Here is a 26,729-nt window from a genome sequence, read left to right on the forward strand (position 1 = left end):
CTGTCTTTGGGATTTTAAAGAGATGCTTATTTAAACATGCCAGTGGATGCAAAATAGACATATTAAAGATATTGTTTATTTTTGATTGTTCTTCATTGACTGGTCATATCATGAGATCCGTTTGAACAACAAAAGCTTTATAACTGCAACTAATTTTTCTTTATAAATGTTTTACTATTAAACTTTATTTGTAAAGAAGTAAAATAAAATCATTTGACATTTCATTTACTGAAGGGATGGCATATTAGAACATTAGACTTGCCTGCATCTTTGTTTTACTTTCACTAAATTTATAGTAACTAATTCAAAAGGCTCGAATTTGATCATAAAGTTAATTTTCTTCATTTATTTACTTATGAAAATGATGCTATAGAAACTAATGGCATTCACAAAATGTAAGTTTCATTGTGATCAGATCCGACTTAAATGACAGGAAAGATGACAAAAGAAAGTATTAAAATGGACAACATATAAGTTGAAATTTTCACAAAATCATTGCATTTTATTGACAGTTATACACAAATGCAACAAATAAACACATCACAGGCGAACTTGTATTTGTGATCTGAGTAAATGATATGAAAAACAGGTGTCATATAGTTATTAAAAAAGTCACTACAGTAACATAAGAATGATACTAGCAAGAAAAATAATTTTCTTCATTAAATCACATAGGCCTATATATAAGCCTATTCATAAAACCGAATATTTCATTTTAAAGTAATAAAGAAAATGCCTGATACTGTAAGTGACACCCAGACAAAAATGCCATCTATTGACTCCTGATATAATTAAGTAAACAACATAATAACTTAGGACATAAGAGATTAATATACACTGAGCAATCTTCAACATCTGATTATCCTGACCACATGACTCTCACAGTTCTTGCCTGGTTCAATAACATGCGCTGTGTCTGTCATGCTCTAAAATAAATAAAAAATAACTCACTTAGTTTTCTGAAATATATATCATTATGTGATAAACGTTGTTGTAAAATACCAACTCTAATTTCTACCTTACTTGCAATTATGATAACTGACCACCCGGCATGGAATGTTACAAATGCAACTGAACATTGTGTATGCTTAATAGGTGTGGAAGGTTCACCAGTATTTCATAATCGGGTAGGCCTACACGTTATATGGAGATAGGAATGGTACAAGCAAATTTGTCTGATATAGTTACCGTAAAAGACTATTAATCACAAGTACTAGGGCTGTATTACATTAATAAACCATGGTGTCCTGTAAACTACACACAAAACTTACTTATTAATATGCCCCTCGACCGTTGATGATACGGTCTATACAGTGATGCCATGGAGCCAGTGATGTGCCGGGTGCGAGTTGTCTGCAGTTGGTCCCTTTCTTTCTACAAAATACTGCGACCTGATCTGTACTTTAAATATGTCAGCACTTAGTCCTTTTAATCTAATCAAGCCCAACTTCTCTTTCTTCACTTCTCTCGCCAGTTGTGTCCGTCATCCATGGTCATTTTCCTGGTTTTCTTGCTTAACTTTAACTGCAATGCACCCAACGACACAACATTAGCAATTCGCCAAATTACATGACAACGCCAAATTTTACTCAATGCAATCCTATAACATAGACTTGTGCCCAACCGCGAGAGAAGTTTCAATGGCAGATTTTAACCCCACCTCTCGTGAAATCTCTCTCCAATCCAGGTCTCGTTTGACGTCATCTGCTGCGCAGATGTTCAAAATAGGCTATCCCGGACATTCCCTATTGGTGTAGCAATAGCTGCAGGAATAGAGACCTAATAATAGGTGCCAGGCTAACAAAAGACAGTTGTTGAATCTGTGGTTGGAGTAGGACATTCTCTAACATCAGTTGGCTGTTAAACCCTAGGCTTAAAGTGTGATTGAGCATGATTTATAATAAAATGTATCTTTAAAAATATTAATTTGTCCTCCTTTCCCACCCTTTATGAGGGACAGTACTATACCCTTTATGTTCACTTACTTTTACATTACATTACATATATTAGGCTGGATTGAAATTTCACTTTTTAAAACAGCCAAGGTCAAGTAAAATCTGACTATAAGCAAGATTAAAATCTGACTAGATAAAGTTGACTTTCAATATAATAGAAGAAATATGAAGTTAGTAAATATCATCATAAAAATACTAAAAATACATTTACTGTGTTTTTATCTTTTTGTGAAAATTAACTAGCAAAGTCAAGATTATACTAGTAGGAGCCATGTTTAATTTACCACAACCCTAGATTTCATGACTGTTTTTGATACATCCTGATAATAATCTTTTTAAATGACAGGCATAGCATTTCAAAAGTTGTGATTTAGTGAATGAGTTTAAAGGGTTGATTAGGCATTTTTCTATCAGATGTTGTTAAACTTATATTGCTCTTGACGTATTCTCATACTTTGAGTGAGGTAAACACCATAGTTTGTTAGAACAATACAATTTATAACTAGCTTTACATAATGTTATTTATTTGTTTGTTGGACTAATTTGGCTGGATTTCTCTCTGGCCGGCTACATAAATACCCACTATAGCTCACAATAGTGTATTATTAATCATTGTGTACTTGCCACTTATATATGATAATAATTAAAATTTTATGTAAGCATTGATTATTTCCGATTGATGTATATAAAGTAAAATGTGTATTGAAGTATTTTGTTTGTGTAATTGCCAATGGCATTGCATATACATGTATATTGTATTGGTACATATTAAATAATCAAATAATAAGGTTTTTACTCTAAAATAGCATACCCCGATAAAATTAAAAGCTTGTTGTATACTCAACTCACACAACTTAAAATTTCTAAGTTTCCTGTACACTTGTTGCACACTCCTGACAAAAAAATTGAGTTTTCTGCACACTTATGGCAAACTCCTGATGAAATTGAAAGTTTATTGCACACTTACTGCACACATCTGTTGAAAAACCAAGTGTCTTGCACATTTTCTGCACACTCATGACAGAAAATTTACATTTTCTGCACACTTGTTGCATACTCTTGATCAAATTTTAAGGTTATCGCACACTCTCCGCATGCTTCTATTGAAATACCAAGTCTCTTGCATACTTTCTGCACACTATCTGTACTTATGGAAGTGTGCAGTAGGTGTGCAACAAGAAAAAAATTTTATCGCACACTTCTGCACACTTCCCAAAGCTGTCTACTGCACACTCTAGAGTGTGCCGCACATGTACAGTACATTTGCAGCATATGTGCTGCACACTTTTCATTTTGCTAAGGGACATGTACCGGTAGTAGATCATAGAAAAAGAAGGTGCAACAATATTAAATTGACAAATTAGATATAAAACTGACACGCATTGTTTGACTATCAATTGAAAACTGTAATAATATCCAAAATAACCGGTGATAATCGCCAAAATAAAGGGTCATGGATGACACAAAAACCTGGATTTTGCACGATTTTTGGTACAAAAAATTCTGCAACATTTGTTTCCAAAGATGGATTTTAATAATATTTTATACATACAACATTGATTAAAAGATACATTATCTCCCGCACACTCTCTAGTTGAGGAATAGTGGCCAAAGTTACAATGTTGCCAAGGTCAAATTTTACCGCTCAGTGCGACTTTGACGAACTCAAGCTCATTCTAAACTACATAATTTCAATAGAAGTGTACATGAATATGAAGTCTACATACCCAACAATCATAATATCATATTAGACTTGCTAAGTATGCATTTATTTAGAGTATATAGCTATTCTTTGAACAAGTTTAAATTTAAAAATACTTAGTTCAATTTTTGACTACGGAAAATTCATATGGAATGAAATACCTGATAACAAATTTAACTAGCAGTTTGTTAGCAACACTAAAAAGGTAATCAGATGCGCGTGCCAAACTAGTGAACAAAAGGACAGTTCGCTACGGGAGACGGTTTAGTGGCACGCGGTTGCATGGGTTCAAGCCTCTTACAGCTATAATCCTATCACCACAACAAACAATGGGGACCTTCTGGCTGATGTGTCCTGCTGTTAATTACACTTTGTTACAGTGGATTGTTGCGCTCTCGTTGGACCACAGATACTGGCATCAAGGGGTTCACTCGCCTAAGGTATTGTGTGTTATTACGCCTAAACTATTGTGTTTTTGCAATCGAATTTTGAAGGGATTTAGACGGTTCTCCATTGTTTGTCCGCCCCCTTCTATTCACAGGATAGGGATTAAAAAATTTCAAACATTTTTAAAACGTTATACAACAGAAACATAATTATTATTACTACTGTATATGTATTCTGATCGCTGTCTATGCTAGGCTTCCTCTAGCAATAGATTTGTCTTAGTCACTGTGGCTAATTGGGCCTAAAAATTCTTAGCCAAAAGAAAAACTTGTTAGCCACACTTTTTTCAACAACCTTTTCAGCATTCTTTTTTTTTTTTTTTTTTTTGTGCAAGGAAAACAGGTTTATAAATGATCAAAAGATCATGGCCAACAACATGAACAAGTTCAGCAAACTTCTGCAAAATGTAATGGAGTAATTGGTGTGTGAGAAAATGATAATACACTATGTAACTTTTTAGTAATGTTAGCATAAGTCTTCAGTTGAGGAATTAAAGAAAATTACAAATGATTTGGCTTGAAAGAGAAATATGTTTCTTTTTTAAATAAGTCCGTTATCAAAGAAAAATTATTACCTTCTTAAGGGAATGAAGATACTATATTTGTTTTGAGAAATGACAGAAAATTGATTGAAAATTGAAAATTCTAAGGTTAGGGCAATGAAAGAGAATTTGGCCATCTGCTTGACAACACCATGGAGAACAGCTCGCCCTTCAAGACCACGGTCAGCAGCTGCATTATACAAACAGCTGATGGTTGTGTAGATGTCCTCAGCACTTGTCCCAGGTAGCTCCCTCACCCCCATAAACCTACTTTTCACTATGCCAGTTGCATCTATGTAGCGGTAGTAAATGAAGATGACAGATTTGTTGGAAGAGTCTGTGGCCTCATCTGCACATATATCGTATATGTGATAAGGGGATGTCATCTGGTCTGCTTTGATTTCGTCCTCTGTCACAGCCTGGAGAACCATGTAGAAATCATTCAGGGAGTTGCTGTGAGTATAATAGCTCTGCTCAGTGTCATCTGTCTTGAGGTGCCTCAGTGAAGAGACTCCCTGTTAAATTAAAAAAAAAAAAAAACAGCACTGTAAACTGTTGTCTAAAGCTGTTAAATAGAGACACCTGCCACCAATGCTATAACATTATCATTGCAGATAAGGGTAAAATAAGGAGTAAATTTGGATTAAATAATTGTTTTCTTGATATTTTGTTAATTAATGTAAATGTGCTACTGAATCCTCAAAGGGAGGAAGTGAATTAACAGATAAAATTCACATGGAAGTATTTCAAATTTATTCTGTAAAAGTTGAGTAAGCAACTACTACAACTAATAATCCCAGCGGGCAAAATATGTTGTTTTAACATTGAAACAACGTTGAACCATAACGTTGATAAGACGTTGGATAAACATTGGATTTGAAAGTTGGCTCAACCTCAGATAACAACTTTGTATCAACGTCAGATAACAACATTGTATCAACCCGAGTTGTTAGACAACATTCTTGCATGAAAAGACATTGAAATGACCTGAGGGTAGGGTATAAAAGTATGGACTTTAAATTAAAATTTCCAAGGTTTAGATTAAAATATATATATGTTAACTGAGAAATTATCATTTGTAAATGGGTCACTTAGATCTAAATCAGTTTTATATATTTTCAAGGTGACAAGGGTTAATGTGAACTGCTTGGAGTTGAGGGGGAGCTAGGGTTCACTAAGCAAAAATTTTGATATAGACAAAATTCCATGTATTCATTCTGATGCCTGTGCATTGTCTGTTGTGACAGTGAATGTGACTGGATGTATATTCTGATCACTGTCTATGTCTTAATTGTCGCTGTATATGTTTACTATAATATAATTATATATTTTGATCACTGTGTTATTGCTGTGTTGTTACTACTGTATGTGTCTATAAATATATTTTATTTTTGATGTATTATCTTTTTTCAGTAGAGATGAACACGTGTTTCCTGGATTATCATCACACTAAGGACAGCTAAATTGATCTCAACCTCACAGCCTCTGCACAGGTCAGTGCAACAACGATATTGCCATACTGAATATTCTCTTTAATCGCAGTTTGACCATTGCCACTATATCTCGTAACTGAGAAATTAATTATCATTTGTAAATGGGTCACTTAGATCTAAATCAGTGTCATATATTTTCAAGGTGACAAGGGTTAATGTGAACTGTTGTTGGGGGGGGGGGGGGTGGGGGGGAGGCGAGGGTTCCCTAAGCAAAAATTTTGATATAGACAAAATTTTATATATACATTCTGATGCCTGTGCATTGTCTGTTGTGACATTGAATGTGTCTGTATAGTATTCTGATCAGCTGAACTCATCTCAACCTCACATCATCAGCACAGGTCAGTGCAACAACGATATTGGTACATTGGTGATTCTCTTCAATCCCATTGTGAACATTGCTGCTATACAGTATGTTTTACCTGAGAAATTATCATTTTGGAAAAAGGTGAATTAGATCTCACTCAGTTTTATATATATTCAAGGTGACAAGGATTAATGTAAACTGTTGGGGGGCGCTTAGCAAAAATCTTTACATAGACAATACAATAAATTACAATACAATAAATTTGATTTCATGTCGGTTATAAATTGAATGGAAACATTAGCTTTACAGCTATTCGCCGACTGGGTAAGGATGAAAACATATCTACAAATTACAATAATGCAATATTTACACATGAAGTCTAGTAAGAGAGTAAAAAGAAAATCTTTCAACAAAGAGTATACAAAAACACATGAAAAACTTTCTACAAAGAGTATACAAAAACACATAGTCGAGTCGCCACTCTCATAGGCCCAATAGTCGTACCCTGCAATGTTCCTTCCTGTAATTTTTTTTTTTTTGCTAAAATACATTCTTCAGGCTGAGAGAAGCAAAATTAGCTTGGTTGCTATTTCTGAGACCTTGCGCATTTTTCAATATGGCCGTCAATTTATGAGGAAAAATAGAAAAACGACCAGAAGTCACCAGGTAAACTTTATTGACAGCTTTTTTGAACGTGTATCCTGTCAGGAGAGCACAACAGTACTAGTGAATACACTTAATGGCGTACCACTTAGCAAAAATCCAAAATGGCCATCAAAACATACGGCAGAAAATAATAAAAGCTGCAGAATCAGTTTGTTTTTTGCATATTTAGTTTTATTAAAACCATATCCCCTTTTTATATTTATGTTAATTTTAATATTTTGTTAGTCATGACAATGAACTGTTGGAATAAGCTTATCTGACAGTTCAATAACCCCCCCCCCCCCCCCCCGAGAGTCTGTTTGCTTGCCCGGCTCCCATAGTCAAATACTTTGAATGTTATTCCCTGAAATTTTTAAAAGAATTTAATACTTTGGGGGTATAAAAGCCAATTTAATTTGGGCTTTCTTGGCAGTGGCTACATACTGAACATTGATCAATTTTCAAAATTCAAGATGGCCGTCAATAATATAAAAAAAATATTATATTATCATTATATTATAAATAAATAATTATGTAACATAGCAAAGAGTCGGGTTTAAAGTGCATGGTTTTCGGCATTTCAAATGACCGCTAAAACATGCCCAAAAAGGTAAAAATAAGCAGTTAAATTATGTTTTAAACCGGTAATTCGTTGTATAATATATATCAAACGTTTTTTATTTATTGACAAAGTGTACTTGTAAGGTACAGTTATACTAAGAGGATCATTGATAGGACTGACCATTACGTAAGTTCTCTTTTTAATACAGGCTCAATCTAATGAAACGTTTATCAATGGTCAACAGGGGGTTCTGCAGGAATTTGGGCACAGGGAGTCCAAAATGTTAATCTTCAATCGGGACTCTTATATTTACATGGAGTCCAACCAAGTCCGTTGGTGGGGACAGGGTTGGGGGCGGGGGGGGGGGGGGGGGGGAGGGTAATTTTATTGAACTTTTGTCAAAATATTAACCGTATTATTATTTTTGGTTTTTGTTTTTATATTGATCATACCTTAATATTTTGATTTTATATCTTTATCATAACTTTTTCAGTATGTACATAAAATTTAGCTTTAAAACTTCCCATTTTTTTTTTTTTTTTTTTTTTTTTGAGATTGGCACTTGTAAGAATATTTCATCAGTATTTAACAGCATTTCTAGTTTTTCTTATTACTGCACTTTTTTTTTACTTTACATTTTAAAGAGTCAATAAAAAAAACATCTCACAAATCTTTTGGTTATATACTGACAGCCATTAAAATCTTTGAGGACATATTTTTCAAAATAATTGTTATTTTGAAGCTCTTAACTGGATTATTTTCATATAAATCATTTGTTTAGGACATTGGTATACAGAACCAAAAATCTTAAGTTTCATGAATAGTTTCAAGACAAAAATGGCACCAACCCAACACAAAATCACAACAGTCAATAGCCGGTACGATCTCCGCTTGCTTCGATGCAGGCGGCGATCTGTTGGCGCATGCTCAGGCAATAAATGTGGATGGGATGGTGTCGTGCGGAATCCTATTCCAGCCTTGTCATAGTGCCTGGATCAGCTGCTGCCTTGGCCAATGGACGGCCAAGATATAGTAGTACCACAAGTGTTCAATCGGATTCATATCCGAAGAATAGACAGGTCGGGGTAGGACATCCACCCTTGGGACTCCAGATACACTTGGATCATTTGTGCTGAATGTGAACGGGTCTTGTCCTGTTGGGAAATGGTGATTTCAGTTTTCTGCTGCATGAACGAGGTCATGTGAGGTTGCAGAATCTGATCTACAGTTACAGGATTAATTTCGAGGACACTTTAATAGCCTTGGTTTATAATCCTTATGGTAGTTAAACGACTATTATCAGTGCGTTAATTATAGGGAATTAAACCTTAAGCCGTTGGGACCCAGCAGCGATAAATACTACTCTAACTCGGCCTAAATTTACTCAGCTTGCTTTTAGCCACCCACTGTGAGCAGGACACCATCATCAATAGAAAGATACTCCTGCACTTTCATTTAGATAAACAGGGTGATAAACCCGATGGGGTGAGTGGGGTGAAAATGCCGGCCTTTGTGAGTCAGAAGAATAGTAGCCTGCGGATCGCGTCGTGTATTTCTCGAGTTAAATGCTCTCAAATTGCATTATACTGTTGAATAACCACGAAGAAAAAGATAATAACTGAAAGTCCTTGAATAATCCCACCTTTTATAATACTTTTTTTTACATTTCAAATGATGAACATTTTGCTGTTGTGAAACATGCTAGTAAAAATCACGCACTATCTTTCCCGACTGGCATTTATTCAATTTGATGCACTATAAAATTAAGAAATTTAACAGTTATAATTATATCATTGTCAAGGTATTTAATTTCACAACTGCATAAATTTTCATAATTTGTCTAGTCGTACACCATGATACACCGCAGTAGGGTTATAAGATTGCAGTCATTTTTTTTATTCGTATGACAAACAAACTGCCAAATTATGAAAGGGGACACCTTCCGGACCTCCATGCATACGGCACCTGGCAAAGCTGATAGACAAAAAGGCAATTTTCAAATTTTCAGCGCGAGATCGTTTGCAATCCGAGAGAGACAAGGAGGCAATTTTCATATCTGCTAAAAAGACTTCGTTAGCCAAAGAGCAAGACGAGAACGCAAGTTTCGTATTGTCAGCGGGAGATCATTCGCAATCCGAGCGAAACGATAATGCAATTCTCATATCCGTTCAATAGCTTCCGTTTGCGGAAGATCGTCAGCCGGAGATCGTTCTCGATCTAAGCGAGACGAAAAGGCAATTTTCATATTCTTTCATGGGAATTGGTTCGCAAAAGAGTGTCAGCGGCAGATCGTTATCGATTGTTATTAACCCTCCCTTCCCATTGAAATTTATTATAATTTTATAAAATATTTTTTCACTTCATCACACTCCCACCCCATTTTGGACAGCCTGTATCCCAATCCTAGAAAAAAGGCTTGGTTCTGGGTGAAATGATGTAATGGAACTTAATTGAATAGCCGCAATGTATTTAATTTTAACTGATGATTTTATTACCGGTGAAAACTGAGCTATAATATTTGGCAAATTTAATTTATTCTAAATTTACATTTAACTGTACCTGGGAATTTTGAAAATCTGTGCTTACAATTCTAAAAGGTCAGGTTGCGCCCCTGATCCTTAACCTACCCCTCGCTGGTTAATTACTAGTTTACTTAACATCACAAAACGCAGTAGATCACTTTCCTGAAACCGCACTAATACATGTATCAACAGATTTGCTCGCGGGGTTTATGTAAAGGGCGGTTGATTTTAACTTGTGTATAGGCATAGCTTAGGTTTTGCTTAGCTCGTGAAGTTTATATGCACTTTTTCTCAAAAATGTGTTAACATGTCTTGCCCCACCAGTCAGCTTTTGTTCATTACATCCGGGATATAGCGGTTTCCTTCGTGTCTCTTAAATATATGAGTCGTCGTGGAAACTTCCAACACTTTACTTGCTTCAGGAAAGTCTGCCCTTCCACATCAAAGTTGAACAATTTGCGTGTGTTGCTAGACTTTGTTTTGATTATTTTCAGCGACACAAGTTGATAGAAGTCGTAGCCGCCCTGACGCGTAAACAAGAGTTGCAGCTCTTTGTTAGTAACAAGCTAATTGCACTCTTAACCTACCCCTTGCTAGTTAATTACTAGTTTAGTAAACAGTACAAAACGCAATACAAAACAAAGATCACTTTCCTAAAACAGAAATAAGCTCTGCATCAGTTAATATATGCTATCTCACCCATCTTCACTACACAAATATGAGCGGTAGCTGTCGTGTGTACTGGGTAAGGGGGTGGCAGTGAAACATTTGTTATAAATATAGATACAAAGAATGTTCGCATCCTTCACCCCCTGGTAAATAATTACAAAATTGGGTTGATATGTTAGTTTGATCTTTTTTCCACAATTTAAAAGTTTACTTTTTAAAAGTTTTAACTTGTTACTTAAAAGTCTAATTTAGTTTAATTGTCTAACCGAACAAATGTTGATTCCATGCAATTAATGGTTATAAAATTGAAGTTGACTTTTAGATGAAACATTTAAAACAAAAATAGTGAGCAACATGGCAACATAAAAATGACCGCAAACAAACCAATAAATTAACACTGTCGTCGGATAAGGCATGTACATGTGCCTACATCATCTGAATTACCTTTGTAACCATACTTGTAACCTGAAATTCAATTGGATATAAAAGTGTAGAGAGCAAAAAGGGCACTGAGGTGCATAAGCACTTTTAACAGTTCTATCTAAAAGCTATAACGACTTTTTTGTCGCAATGTAGTTAGCGCGTTCGATATATTGTTGCTTGCACATGTAAAAAATGGCGCTAATGAAATATCAGCTGCGTGCTCAAAGTCGACTCGACGCGGAATGTAGTTATTGTTTTGAAAATAAATTTTCTGTGAATGGTGGCCTGAAATGATGTAAACAGTGTAACATGAAGTTTTAAAGAACATATTAAACCACGGCAGCATTAGTATATTCATATCAAACAGACTCTGTGCATATACTCGAGTCATGCCCTGCAATGTGAGGGTCACGCTGTCGAGATCACTCGGTAAACTGTTCAGGTAAAATTTTGCTTGGCAAATCCATAATGAAATAAATCAATCAAGTTGTCTAGCGAGATATATGATGCAAGCACGTTCCACAAGGTTATAATTAACTGAAGCGATCTTATTAGCTCATTCAACAAGCCACGCGTCATTTACCGGATTACATAACAATAAAAAATAAAGTGGTGTTGGCGTCCCGCTGCGGCTTCAACAACTTATTTTGACAAGGCTCGCGCTACGTGCTGGCTTGAGAAAAACATCATTGTTAAACCTTAATGCCGATGCGTTAATTACTTATGGTCGCATTGTCTTCTTCCCACGGTGACCATTCATAAAAAGGGGGCGTAGTTAGGTATCAGACGCGTTAGTGGTGCATTGTCCTCTGACTAAATCCGTTACCTGTATGTAGTGACGAGCAGTTACTGGTTTGTTGCCATCAATGACCACCATCGCTTGACCTCCAGCAAGCGTCGACGCACAGTGGGGCTGCTGCTCCGGTTGTTGTTCCTGCCGGGTGCTTCTTGTGCTATACGACTGGCATGGCGAAATTGGTCCCGCAGCTGATGCAACCTGATGTAGCGTTCCTGTCTAAAGTTGACACTCTCTCACCCTGGCTGTGGTATTTTGCTAACAGAACCTGGCATGTTGTGGGATTCAACCAGGTTCCTGATTGTGGGGTGGGAACAACTCATACATTATAGCTCAAATCAGACTCCCCTCACACCCAATGCCCAGAGGTGTATGTTGTTCACATGATAGACATGGCATGATTCCATTCACTGGACTAACAACATGGGTGGCCTTTTTTGGGCCTTTATAGGCCTCCAAACCCAATCCTCAAAATGTGCAGATGCCCACTGAGTATTGCTCAATGTGTATTTGGTCCATTTTTGCAAAAAAAAAAAGAGCTTTCCCTCGTGCAATGAACCATGGCAACATGGCAACTCATCATCATCTTAACTACCCGAGCACTAAGTCATCAATAAATCCACAATGAATAATTACATCTACCCTACAATTAGAAAAATGCATACATTCCTATCTCAAAGCTTCCATTATCTGTAAGTATATATATTGGAAAAAACAACATTTCAAATACATGATGTCGATGGGTAGCCCTCGCATATCCCCAAACTATGTCACGTTGTCAAGAATAGCTGACCTCATGGGCCCTAACTGCTGGGTTTGTATACCCCTGCTTGGATCTTGATTATTTATAATAAAATTCATTATTAAACAACAAAAATGCCTTTACCCATAGGTGTTAAAATATTTAAAAAGTTTACAAAATAAGGATAAGAATAATCCAACCTTTTTATGCCTTTTTTATTTCAAAATGATTTAGTTTACACATACTAGAATGCTAATGACTTTCATTAAATCATCCACAATGTAATTTTTGATTAAGAATGCAAAACTTGTTGCCAGTTGCAATGTTTGGTTTGATCATAGAGTAGCATTGACGGACATATTTGTACCACCAGCGTAGGCGCTGGCGGTACCCATGGTTTTAGTCCCGACCCGTATGTTCCGCCGGCTCCTGCGGCTCCGCCGGCTCCTGCGGCTCCGCCGCCAAGTCACCGTTACCGCTTCTCCTCCTAGACGGTAAGGGCCCCTGTACCCATCTCTTGGATTCAGGTCACCTATAATCTCAACTCGTTCCACGTAAAATTTGGGCTTTGTCGGTATTGGGGTCTAGGTGTGGCACTCATTGCAATGCACCCTTGTCTAAAAATGGCAAAATTAAATGCTAATTATCTACCCTAAGGAAGGAGTTATGGGAAAAATTTCTACAGACAGCTTTCCAAAAGTCATATGTGTAGATTTCAAATATGCCCTTGGATTTGACCTTTGACCTTTATTTCAAGGTCAAACGGGCCAAAATTTTCAAAAAAAATGAAATTTTTTACGAAAAAAAATTTTTTTGCCCTGTTATTCAGACACCACGCAGACTTAACCAATAATATCATTGGAAAGTGTTACCCATTGGGTCATCTTTCATCTCCGTGAATTTGGGGTCAATCGGTGCATTTTCACGGGAGTAGCGGCCATAAAGTACCGAAACTGAAAACTATCTCTAATTCGGGAACCGTTAATGCTAGAGACCCATTCTTTTTTGCATTTTGTAGAGCATGTAAAGCCCAACACTGAAAGTGGTCTCCGTTTTTTTGTATTCCATACGGTTTTCAAGTTAAGCTGTATCAAAAAGTACATATTGGTGGTGAAAGCAAAATGTGCAGTACGGTAATGGATAATAAATTTTGAACTCTGGAAAAATAATACATAAGGCTTGGCAAAGCAGACAACTTGTGGTCAAAAATGACATTATTTCATGAAATGTGAACACCTGGAACTTCAGAGCACCTCCTACTTTAAGAATTTTGACCAAAATGATGTTTTCTTTATTTTAATTAATCTTTTCTGTAGGAAATTTATGTCACATTATGGTAACTCCAAAATAATAACATTTAGTCCCTTATATCTCCAAAACTGGCAGAGATAGGTCCATAGTTACTATTGAAGTTGAATAGGAAGTCATATAGTGGCAATCTTACTGTGACCTTGAAATTGACCTTTGACCTTCTTTTCACCATGAACTGAACTTTGCAAATTTTGCTTCCCTTTTATCTCCAAAACTGGCAGAGATAGGTCCATAGTTACTATTGAACTTGAATGGAAAGTCATATACTGGCAATCCAAATGTGACCTTGAAATTGACCTTTGACCTACTTTTCACCATGAACTGAACTTTGCAAATTTTGCTTCCCTTTTATCTCCAAAACTGGCAGAGATAGGTCCATAGTTACTATTGAAATTGAATGGGAAGTCATATACTGGCAATCTAAATGTGACCTTAAAATTGAACTTTGACCTACTTTTCACCATGAACTGAACTTTGCAAATTTTGCTTCCCTTAAGGGGCCCGCACACGGTGAGCATTTGGCGCGTGCCACTTGCGCTGCGCCAGATGCTCGCGCTCCTCAGCTCCCCGCAAACGATGCGCTCTTTGCTCAGCAGAGGTGCCTCCCGGCCTGCCCCTAGTGGATTGTGGGATCATGTGTTTAAGGAAACATTACATATTGTTGTTTTTTCTGATGGTAATGGATAATGGTGACCAAGTTAATCAATCAGACTAACTATAACTGTGTACATTTTTGTTGACTTCGCTGTGGGCTGCCATTTTTGTTTGTTTCCGGCTACTGGCACATGCGATTTGTTAGCATGGCGTGAGCAATCGGCGCTTGCACCCCGCACACGCTGAGACATTTGCCTCAAGAGACCAAAAAAATCAAACACGTGAGAAATTTTGATCAGCCGCCCGTGAGGCAAAAATCTCACCAAAATACCCCCCCATACGATGAGAAAACGGCGCAGCGCAAGTGACGCGCGCCAAATGCTCACCGTGTCGGGCCCCTTTATATCTCCAAAACTGGCAGAGATAGGTCCATAGTTTCTATTGAACTTGAATGGGAAGTCATATACTGGCAATCTAAATGTGACCTTAAAATTGACCTTTGACCTACTTTTCACCATGAACTGAACTTTGCAAATTTTGCTTCCCTTTTATCTCCAAAACTGGCAGAGATAGGTCCATAGTTACTATTGAACTTGAATAGGAAGTCAAATACTGGCAATCTTACTGTGACCTTGAAATTGACCTTTGACCTACTTTTCACCATGAACTGAATTTTGCAAATTTTGCTTCCCTTTTATCTCTATAACTGGCAGAGATAGGTCCATAGTTACTATTGAACTTGAATAGGAAGTCATATACTGGCAATCTAAATGTGACCTTGAAATTGAACTTTGACCTACTTTTCACCATGAACTGAACTTTGCAAATTTTGGTTCCCTTTTATCTCCAAAACTAGCGAGATAGGTCCATAGTTACTATTGAAATTGAATAGGAAGTCATATACTGGCAATCTAAGTGTGACCTTGAAATTGACCTTTGATCTACTTATAATCATGAACTGAACTCTGCTAATTTCTTTCTCTTTTAACTCCAAACCTGGCAGAGATAGGTCCATAGTTACTATTGAACTTGAATAGGAAGTCATATACTGGCAATTTACTGTGACCTTGAAAATGACCTTTCACCTACCTTACGATGAACTTAAATTTGATTGTACCATTTTTAGTTTCATATATTTTTTGCATATATTGAAAATTCTTGTTGATTGCATGTTTACATCTTGTCAAGCACAAGACTGGTGGCTGTGTCCCTTATTTTGTGTATGTGGGGGTCTATACGAATGCGCTTGCTCCAGCTGGTGGTACAATATTCGGAGGTGGTATTGCCTCTCTGATCCTCTAGTTGTTTTCATTTTTCGTATCATTTAACCTAAAAGTATGTTTTATTGTGTGCTATGTCTTGAATGCAGGTGTATCGCTTTTTACTTTATATATGTATTTATATTTGTTCCAGTTAAAGTCTATTTCAGTTAAAAGCCTTGTAGTTTTACAGCCCTTCCATTGTGTTTTGGAGGCCATTTTTTATTAAAATAACGTGCAAAATGAAATAAATGATCGCACTTTGCATGGATATAAACATAAATATGCAATGATGAACAATGGAGTGAAGCATTAAATTTTTTATTTGAATGTATGGCTCTCGCTATTCATATAACAAATTGACGACCATCTTAAATTTTGAAAAATTATCTATATCTCGTACATATCAACTGGCAACTAAAGTCAAGCTTATAAGCTTCTCTAAGTTTTGTAACCCAGATGAAATAATTTCTTTTGAAAAAGCTTGCAAGATATAACATAGCAAGCTTTGGCTATGGGGCTCGTCGGAGTGGCAAATGTACTCTCAGGAAATGGCACCGTCTGCCACCATCTGATTAATGTCAAATAAGCAGTTTCTAATAATTTAGGATCATGACTAACAAATTGTCATAATCAACATAAATAGAAAAGGCGGATATGTTTTTAATAAGGCTAAATTTGCAAAAAAACGAACTTATTTTGCAGCTTTTTTTACTTTCTGACGTATGTTTTGACGGCCATTTTGGTTTTTTGCTATATGTAACAGGCTTAAGTGCATTCACTAGTACTGTTGTGCTCTCCTGATAGGATACTCGTTCAAAAAAGCTTCTGTTCGTTTTTCTATTTTTCCTCATATATTGACGGCCATATTGAAAAATGCTCAAGGTCTCGGAAATAGCAACCAAGCTAATTTTGCTTCTCTCCACCTAAAGAATGCATTTCAGCAAAAAAGGTTTACAGGAAAAAACATTGCAGGGTTAGCGTTCTGGCTACTCGACTAACATGAAATCTATTAAGATAGCAAATTAGAAAAAAAAAATTATGGGAAATGTGCAGAAATGCTATACCTAAAACAATTGTGAAAAAACAGACAATTCTACGTACAATGATCACTGATACGGATATATAAAACTATGTAAACATGTCATATTATTACACAGTTTCATTAAAAGCATATAGGTTACACAGGCTACATCTGCATATGGGTCCTTCCCAAAGCCTTAAAAGTGATTTAAACTCATTTGAATTGATGCTTTGCTTTAAGTCATTTGAGAGATAATTCCATATTTTTGGCCCAAGATATGACAAGGATTTTTTGCCGTATGTCGCTGTGTTAAATCTGGGTATATTTAGAGTCTTTTCTCCTCTAAGGTTGTAACTTGTTATTCTTTCCTGGAAAAGGCCGGAGATGTAGGAAGGTGCAAGTCCATGTATAGCTTTGTAAACCTCAAGTGCAAGTATACGTAGCCTGTTCAAGTGCAGAGTGCTGAGGCCTGACATATTTAAAAGCTCATCGTAACTGCTTGTGTGGTTGTCGTAGACAAATCTTAGACCCCTTTTCTGTATCTTTTCTAATTTTTTCATATTTCCCTCACCACAAAAGTGCCATACTAACGGACAATAAATAAAGTTTGATAATGTAAAGTGCCTGAAAATGGCAAGCCGACTTGGGACATCTAGATGAGCTGAAAGCCTTTTCAGAGTGTTTAATTGACATGCTGTTTTTGAACATAATTCTGAGATGTGTTTGTTGAAAGTCAGTCTTGAGTCAAAGTAAACCCCAAGGAGCTTGACCCAAGGTTCTGGTTTCACCAATTTTCCATTGAAGGAAAATTGCTCATCACTATGGTTGACTCCAATAAAAATAGCTTGAAATTTTTCAGGGTTCGTTTCCGTCTCGTTTGAGGAGAACCAGTTTATAGCATTTTGTGCATCGTATTCGAGCTCCCTTTTTAAGGTATCGAAGTCTGGGTGTGCAGCACTTAAGGTGTTATCATCTGCGTATAGTTGTAGAGGTTACAATTTTCAATAGAGTGAAAGATGTCATTTTTATATATATATATATTTTTTTTTTATTATTGATGATTTATTATCTGTTTTCAGTAGAAATGAAGGTGTGTTTCCTGGATTATCATCACACTGAGGACAGTTGAACTGAACTCAACCTTGCAGCCTCAGCACAGGTCAGTGCAACAACGATATTGCCATACTGTTGAGTGTCTTTAATCGTAGTGTGACCATCGCCACTGTATGTTGTAACTGAGAAATTATCATTTGTAAATGGGTCACTTAGATCCAGTTCAGTTTTATATATTTTCAAGTTGACAAGGATTAATGTGAACTGTTAGGAGTTTGGGGGGGGGGAAGAAATTTTTAATATAGACAAAATTCCATGTATACATTATGATGCCAGTACATTAATTGTCTGTTGTGACATTGAATTTGTCTGTATGTATTCTGATCACTATGTCTTTATTGTCGCTGTATGTGTTTGTTATAATATTATAATATAACCTGATCACTGTTATTTCTGTGTTGTAACTACTGTATATGTCTACATATATATATTTTTTTATTGATCATGCATTATCTGTTTTCAGTAGAAATGAAGGTGTATTTCCTGGATTATCATCACACTTAGGACAGCTAAATTGATCTCATACCCGCAGCCTCAGCACAGGTCAGTGCAGCCACAATATTGCCATACTGGTGATTGTCTTTAATCGCAGTGTGACCATCTCCACTATATGCTGTAACTGAGAAATTATCATTTATAAATGGGATCACTTAGATCCAAATCAGTTTTATTTTGTTTTCAAAGGTGACAAGGGTTAATGTGAAGATCGGAGTTGGGGGGAGGTTTCGCTAAGCAAAATTTTTGATATAGTCAAAATTCCATGTATACAATATGATGCCTGTGCATTGTCTGTTGTGACATTGAATGTGTCTGTATGTATTCTAAACACTGTCTTTATTGTCAATGTATGTGTTTATTATAATATAATAATATATTTTGATCACTGTGTTATGTCTTTGTTGTAACTACTGTATGTGTCTACAAATAAATTTATTATTAATGATTTCTTATCTGTTTTCAGTAGAGATAATCGAAGGTCTGTTTTCTGAATTTTCATCACACTGAAGTCCTGAATTCATCTGTTCACCATCTACCTGTAGTTCTAACACCTAACAGGAAGCATCTGCAAAAAAGGTCAGTGCAACATCGATAATGTTTACACCGTGTTCAGACCAATAATCAGACCAGTAAAGTTTATATGTCTTATCTAACGTTAATCTTTTTCTTATCTTCTTTAATTATAGTGAAGTCACAAGTTAGGTATAAAATCGGGCTATGACCTGACAATAAATGAGTTTTGATTTTGGTAACTAAACTGTGGTGTTGCGTTACTCTTCTCTCCAGGCATAATCCAAGTCGGGAATCGCGTACCGTACCTAGAATCTTCCAGCGTAGGATTAGAGCCCCTAGCATCTAGATTATACCCGCAGTATATCTAAGAACCTAGTACAACTGGTGATTTTCTTCAATCCCATTGTGACCATCACCACTATATATTAACTGTAACTGAGAAATTAACATTTGTAAATGGGTCACTTAGATCCAAATCTGTTTTGGATATGTTCAAGGTGACAGGGGTTATGTGAACTGTTCGTAGTTGGGGGGCGAGGGTTCACTTGTCAAAGATCTTGATATTGACAAAATTTCATGTTTACAATCTGGTGCCTGTGCATTGTGTGTTGTAACATTAAATGTGTCTGTATGTATTCTGATCACTGTCTATGCGCATGTCTTAATTGTCGCTATATGTGTTTATTATAACATAATAATATAACCTGATCACTGTTATTTCTGTGTTATAACTACTGTACATGTCTACATATATATTTCTTATTGATGATTTATTATCTTTTTTCAGTAGAATTGAAGGTGTGTTTCCTGGATTGTCATCACACTAAGGACAGCTGAATTCATCTGCTCACCATCTACTTCTACATCCTTATAGCATCAGCAAAGGTCAGTGCAACAAGGATATTGCTACACTGGTAATTCCTTTCAATCCCATTGTGACCATCATCACTATATGTTGTAACTGAGAAATTATCATTTGTAAATGGGTCACTTAGATCCAAATTAGTTTTACATATGTTCACGGTGACAAGGGTTAATGTGAAGTGTTCGGAGTTGAGGGGGAGGGTTCGCTAAGGCCCCTATTTCACACAGACCACGAATCCCACGAATCACCATGAATTGAAAAAATTCAGGATTTATGAGGATTTGTGAGATTTAAAAAATTTTCTGGCCTAATTCGACATGCTCTACGATTCAGTTACGATACAGGTGCGATATAGTGTTATGAATAACCTGATCACTGTTATTTCTGTGTTGTAACTACTGCCGGGATCTCCTGAGGCTGCGTTTTTGCACCATTGGCGCGTACAGATTTGTAATGACGCACTTTTTCAATAGCAGTGCGTCTCAAGGGCGCATAAAAAATAAATAACTTTAAATACAGAAAAAAAAACGGAGTTTGTTTGTTCAACATATTTTAAACTGTTAAAATTGTGTATTTTTAAACCCACCAAAATTTTACTAAACTTGGAATGAGTGTCAGTCGGGAAAACCGAACTTCAAAGTTCTAGTCTTACGTCTACTGCGTGCGTTCTCTGTGTGGAGAGTACCTTCTCTGCATAGAGAATACACCGGAAGTGCAGAGATGGCCGCACCAAAAGTAAAGCAGCCGAAGCTTTCGTTTTTTTGGCATACGAGTAATGTACTAGATAGCGGACATACTAGTGGTAATGTACCAGGTAGAGAGCCTCCTCTAACTTCCATTAGGAAGTTTCAGCAAAGTTGGCTGCAGATATTCCCGTGGCTGCGCTTCGACAAGGAAAAGTCGACCATGTGGTGTGCACCATGCAAAAAGGCGGGCAAACGTAATACCCTGGGGGTATCGCGAAACTTTCACACCAGTACGCTCACCCGCCACGTTGGAATGGCCGACCATGTGTGTGCTATCCAGGTAACTTAAATTAATTTATTCTGATTCAAAGTCAATTAAAAAACGAATAGTTTGAACTTAAAAGTGTTTCCACGTGTGCAGCTACTTAGAGATGTACGCACGCGTACAGGGAGTTGAGATTATTTTGAGTTTCTTGTGCATTTGGCCTTAAGCAAGGTACTACGTTTTTGGTGGGATAAGCAGTCAATAAACACTATAATTACGTTTTCCATTTCTATTTGTGTTGTTTTGAATACAATTTGGTAGTTTATTGCCAAGTTAATGTATCGTATGATGTAGAAATCATTATGCAAAGTAATGGGATTGCATTTTAGTCATTTTAGTTTGAGTATCACTGATTGTTATTATGGACAAAATGATTTGTGAATTTTTCAGTTTCTAAATATATATATTATGTAATTAATAAAGTAATAGGCAGCATTACTGAATTGCAATGCTTATTTTAACAGGTACCAAAGGAACGGGTGTACATGAACACAGCAACTACCTTAACCCTGAATGCGCAAGAGAAGGCCATCATGACAGCGATGAAAGCAGTGGTTTGGATGGCCAAGGAGTGTATTCCACTTTCTAAGTACAGTTCTTCAATGAACTTTCTCCAAGCTGAAGTGCAGCAGTGCAGTCTCATACTGCAGTTACAATACTGCAACTGACATACTTGATGTTTAATTGATGAGAACATTACACAACAGATTCACCAGTCATTGCTGTCTTATGTGATGAAAGTGTAGATATTTTAGTTCACCATAAATTGGTAATCCACTAACTTTAGCCCCAAAAACCTTTTTTTTTTTTTTTTTTTGAAGACTTGTATATTTCTGATGGAACTGGAAAGTTGATATTTACAGATATAAAGATACACTTGGCATCCAGAGGAGTAAATCAGAATATAATTTTCTATTAAAAGTTATTTTATGAACACTGTTACACACATGCATAAGTGGATGTTGCCAAAATGTTGCCATGGGCTTTGTTATATTACACTAAAAAAGAATGAAAAAAATAAAAACTTGTTTATTTTTGTTTAGATGTTTTATTCTGATTATTTATATGCTTAGAATACTTCTCAGATTTTATCTAAAAAAATGAATTATCTTTAATAGTAATTATAATATAAATTATAAATGCAATAAATAATGGTTACAATTAAATTATACTGACTATTTGTGACATTATAAATGAACTTGTGGCCCAAGCATGCATTGAATGACTGGGCACAATGTTTCGCAAAATGGCACACTTTTCAATCTTGAGTGTGCCCAAATGGCACACTTGACCTTCAACCTAGGGAGATCCCTGTTACTGTATATGTCTACATATATTTTTTTATTGATTATGTATTATCTGTTTTCAGTAGAAATGAAGGTGTATTTCCTGGATTATCATCACACTTAGGACAGCTAAATTGATCTCAACCCCGCAGCCTCAGCACAGGTCAGTGCAACCACAATATTGCCATACTGCATGGTGATTGTCTTTAATCGCAGTGTGACCATCGCCACTATATGTTGTAACTGAAAAATTATCATTTGTAAATGGGTCACTTAGATCTAAATCAGTTTTAAATATTTTCAAGGTGATGAGGGTTACTATGAACTATTCGGAGTTGGGGGGGGGGGGGATTCGCTGAGGAAAATTTTTGATATAGACAAAATTCCATGTATACAATATGATGCCTGTGCATTGTCTGTTGTGACATTGAATGTGTCTGTATGTATTCTGATCACTGTCTATGTCTTTATTGTCACTGTATATGTTAATTATAATACAATAATATATTTTGATCACTGTGTTATTTCTGTGTTGTCACTTCTGTATGTGTCTACAGACAGCATTGGTCAAAAATGTTGTCCCACCCCTATTTCCATGTAATTTTATTTACAAATGATCACCTCACAGCTGTAAATTGTTAGAAATAGTGATTTTTATTACAGATACTGTGTCTAACATGATTAATAGTTTAAAAAATACAAAATAGTGGTGAAAATATACACATTTTATACCATTTAGTAAAATTTAAGAGAGGTACCCCCTCAAATCCACTGTTTCACTGTGACTTCTACAGATGTAAAGAAATGTCTATAAAATTGAAAAGACGCCATCAAATGTCACCAAATTCACACACAATTAGCATTAGGGTGTGCTCGTTAAAGATCACGTGCCTAACAGCGTGTGCATGTACCGCGTACTGCAATTATCTCCGGTAGATGGCGCGACAAGCCTTCAACACGGGTAACAATTCTGTTATGTGGGATATTGTCCCATTCATCCTAAAGAACGTGGCGGAATTGGTCAAGATTATTTGGGAATTGGTTCTCCTCTGCAATACACATTACAAATAATGCCACTGGTGCTCAGTAGGATTAATATCAGGGCTCAAAGACGGTTGTCCCATCCTCAGAGCCCTGTGTTTCTGCAACAAATCGCTTGCCAGACGAGAGCTGTGAGGAAGTGCGTTGTCACAATGAAGCCAGTAGCATCCCTGAAGTCACCTCTTGCAAATGGAGTGAGATTTCTGTTGAGAATGTTACATTAAAATGCCCCTGTTACGTTTTATTCCGAAAGGAACAATGTACTAATACCATGGGCTTGGAATGTTCTCCAAATGCGGACTGATCTAACACCTCAGGAGATATTATCCTACACACACCCTTTCAAGAAGCATTTTTTAACATGTTTATGGACCCTCATTTGACCATCAATGGGATACAAGTAATAATTTGATTCTGCATCAAAACCAACTTCCTTCCAGTGATGGATGGCCAGGTTCAGAAGCCTGTGGAATCACTGAACGTAGCATAATTCTCAGCTGATATCTCATTCCATCTTCAAGAACTGTCTTTGGGGTTAACTCCAGGTTTCATCATGGCGTCACACTTGCTCACACCTTTCGCCTGGCAAGTTTTTTTTTAAGAAACACAATGCTCTTAGGATGGAACCACCATCATTGAGCCCTGATATTAAACTTACTAATCAACTGTGACATGAATTGGAGTGTGCAATGCAAAGGAGAACCAACCCCATAAAAACGTGGATCAACTCCCCCAACTTGTTTAAGAAGAATGGGACAATATCCCACATAACAGAATTGTTACCCGTGTTGAAGGCTCGTCGCGCGGTCTACAGGAGATAATTGCAGTACGCGGTAGATGCACACTCTGTTAGGCACATGACCTTTAACGAAATTTGGTGACATTTGATGGCGTCTTTTCAATTAAATAGACATTTCTTTACATCTGTAGAAGTAACAGTGAAACAGTGGATTTGAGGGGGTACCTCTTATAAATTTTACTAAATGGTATAAAATATGTATATTTTCACCACTATTTTGTATTTTTTTAACCATTAATCATGTTAGACACGGTATCTGTAATAAAACGCACTATTTCTAACAATTTACAGCTGTGAGGTGATCATTTGTAAATAAAAGTACATGGAAATGGGGGTGGGACAACCTTTACCAATATTGTATATATTTTTTATTGATGATTTCATGTTTTCAGTAGTGATGATCGAAGGCGTGTTTTTTGCATTATCATCACACTAAAGACAGCTGAATTCATCTGTTCACCAACTAGTTCTACAACATTACAGCATCAGCAAAAAAAGGTCAGTGCAACAACTTAGACTCCGTTCACATGAAAAATCTATTTTCTAAAAATCTATTTTCTATTCGCGGTATCTTGTGATCACTCAGAGTGCAACCGAGAATTAATTACAGCTTTGGAAGTAACTGGCTCGCGCTGCCAGTAATTACACCGCGGGGTATTCAGGGCACAGACAGTGATCACAAGATAAGGCGAATAGAAAATAGATTTTTAGAAAATAGATTTTTCATGTGAACGAGGCCTTAATTGCTACATTGGTGATTCTTGGTCATCCCATTGTAACCACCATTATATGTTGTAACTGAGAAATTAATATTTGTAAATGGGTTACTTAGATCTAAATCAGTTTTAGATATGTTCAAGGTGACACAAAGGTTAATGAGAACTGTTCGGAGTTGGGGGAGAGTGTTCGCTTAGCAAAAATTTTGATATATATATATAACAAGCGTGAATGTGGAACAGAGTGCTCAACAGTACGGAGCATTTGTACACAATTAAAATAAATAAATAAATAAATAAACAAAAGACATGCAAAAACCCCGACTCCGAGTTTCACGGGCATACCCAGAAGGTATGCCCGATCGTCAGGAGGTTTATTTGAAAATGGTTTTTGCATGTCTTTTGTTTATTTATTTATTAATTAATTTTAATTGTGTGTATATATATATATATATGATGATATGTGACGATAATCCAGGAAATACACCTTCACCTCTACTGAAAATATAATACATCATCAATAAAAAATATATGTAGACATATACAGTAGTTACAACATAGAAATAACAGTGATCAGGTTATATTATTATATTATAATAAACACATACAGGGACAGACAGTGATCAGAATACATACAGTCACATTCAATGTCACAACAGACAATGCACAGGCACCAGAATGTATACTTGGAATTTCGTGTGTGTGTGTATATATATATATATACACACACACACACACACACACACACACACACACACACACACACACGAAATTCCATAATATAATATAATAATATAATAATGCCTGATGCCTGTGCATTGTCTGTTGTGACATTGAATGTGTCTGTACGTATTCTGATCACTGTCTATGTCTTAATTGTTGCTGTATGTGTTTATTATAATATAACAATATTACTTGATCACTGTTATTTCTGTGTTGTAATTACTGTATCATGTCTATAAATATTTTTATTGGTGATGTATTATCCGTTTTCAGTATAGATGAAGGTATATTTCCTGACTGAGGACAGCTGAAATGATCTCAACCTCGCAGCCTCAGCACAGGTCAGTGCATCAACGATATTGCCTTACTGGTGATTGTCTTTAATCGCAGTGTGACCATCGCCACTATATGCTGTAACTAAGAAATTATTATTTGTAAATGGGTCACTTAGATCCAAATCAGTTTTACATATATTTTCAAGGTGACAAGGGTTTTAACATTAAAATGTGAACTGTTGGTTGTTGGGGAGGATGAGGGTTTGCATAGCACATTTTTTGATATAGACCAAATTTCATATATTCATTCTGATGCCTGTGCATTGTCTGTTGTGACATTGGAATGTGTCTGTATGTATTCTGATCACTTTGTATGAGCTCTCTCACAAACTTTTGGATCGATCTATCTTCCTGGAGAGTCTCACTAAATTGCGATCAACTTAACCGTCTCAAATGTCTGTCACGCCTAGTAAAGCTGTTAGGGGATAATTATCTTTACCCTAGCTGATTCGGTAGGCGTGACAGACATTTAAGCCTTTTTATAATATAATAATGTATTTTGATCATTGTGTTATGTCTGTGTTGTAACTACTGTATATGTCTACATATATATTTCTTATTGATGATTTATTATGTGTTTTCAGTAGACCTTTTTCATCTTTTGCAGAAATTAGAAGTGCATGTGACAGGACCCGCGTGCCAGAGGGGTCATTGTAGTCCTTTGCTGTTTCCAGCATGGCACCGCTAGGTGTAGATGATGTACAGGATGCGTGCTCTGCTTTGTGTCATTTCCATAAAAATGGCCCAATCATGCTTATTTAGAACTTGACCTGCATATTATGAATATTCATCACTTCTGTAAGTTTCAAGCCAAAAAGTAAAATGGTTTTCCACTTA

General features: G+C 36.3%; 2 long non-coding RNA genes across 4 annotated transcripts; one reads left to right on the forward strand and one right to left on the reverse strand.

The window, feature by feature from the left end:
• Positions 1-475: 475 nt before the first annotated feature.
• Positions 476-1,665, reverse strand: LOC147762128 (uncharacterized). Its single transcript, XR_015334203.1, has 2 exons — positions 1,272-1,665; positions 476-926 (listed from the first exon to the last, which is right to left on the reverse strand). It is a non-coding gene; the product is annotated as an uncharacterized LOC147762128 (long non-coding RNA).
• On the forward strand, positions 1,598-26,729 carry LOC106158293 (uncharacterized). 3 transcript variants are annotated; one of them, XR_015334198.1, is made up of 9 exons: positions 1,598-5,100; positions 6,059-6,138; positions 18,072-18,151; positions 18,572-18,648; positions 19,067-19,179; positions 19,904-20,001; positions 22,362-22,441; positions 24,511-24,616; positions 26,500-26,729. It is a non-coding gene; the product is annotated as an uncharacterized LOC106158293 (long non-coding RNA). The 3 variants fall into 3 exon arrangements; XR_015334199.1 differs by having other exon boundaries at positions 18,075-18,151; positions 18,569-18,648; XR_015334197.1 differs by lacking the exon at positions 1,598-5,100 and adding an exon at positions 5,126-5,638.

Source organism: Lingula anatina, chromosome 4, assembly GCF_051362555.1.
Source record: "Lingula anatina isolate TDL-2025a chromosome 4, LinAna3.0, whole genome shotgun sequence".
NCBI lineage: Eukaryota > Metazoa > Brachiopoda > Lingulata > Lingulida > Lingulidae > Lingula > Lingula anatina.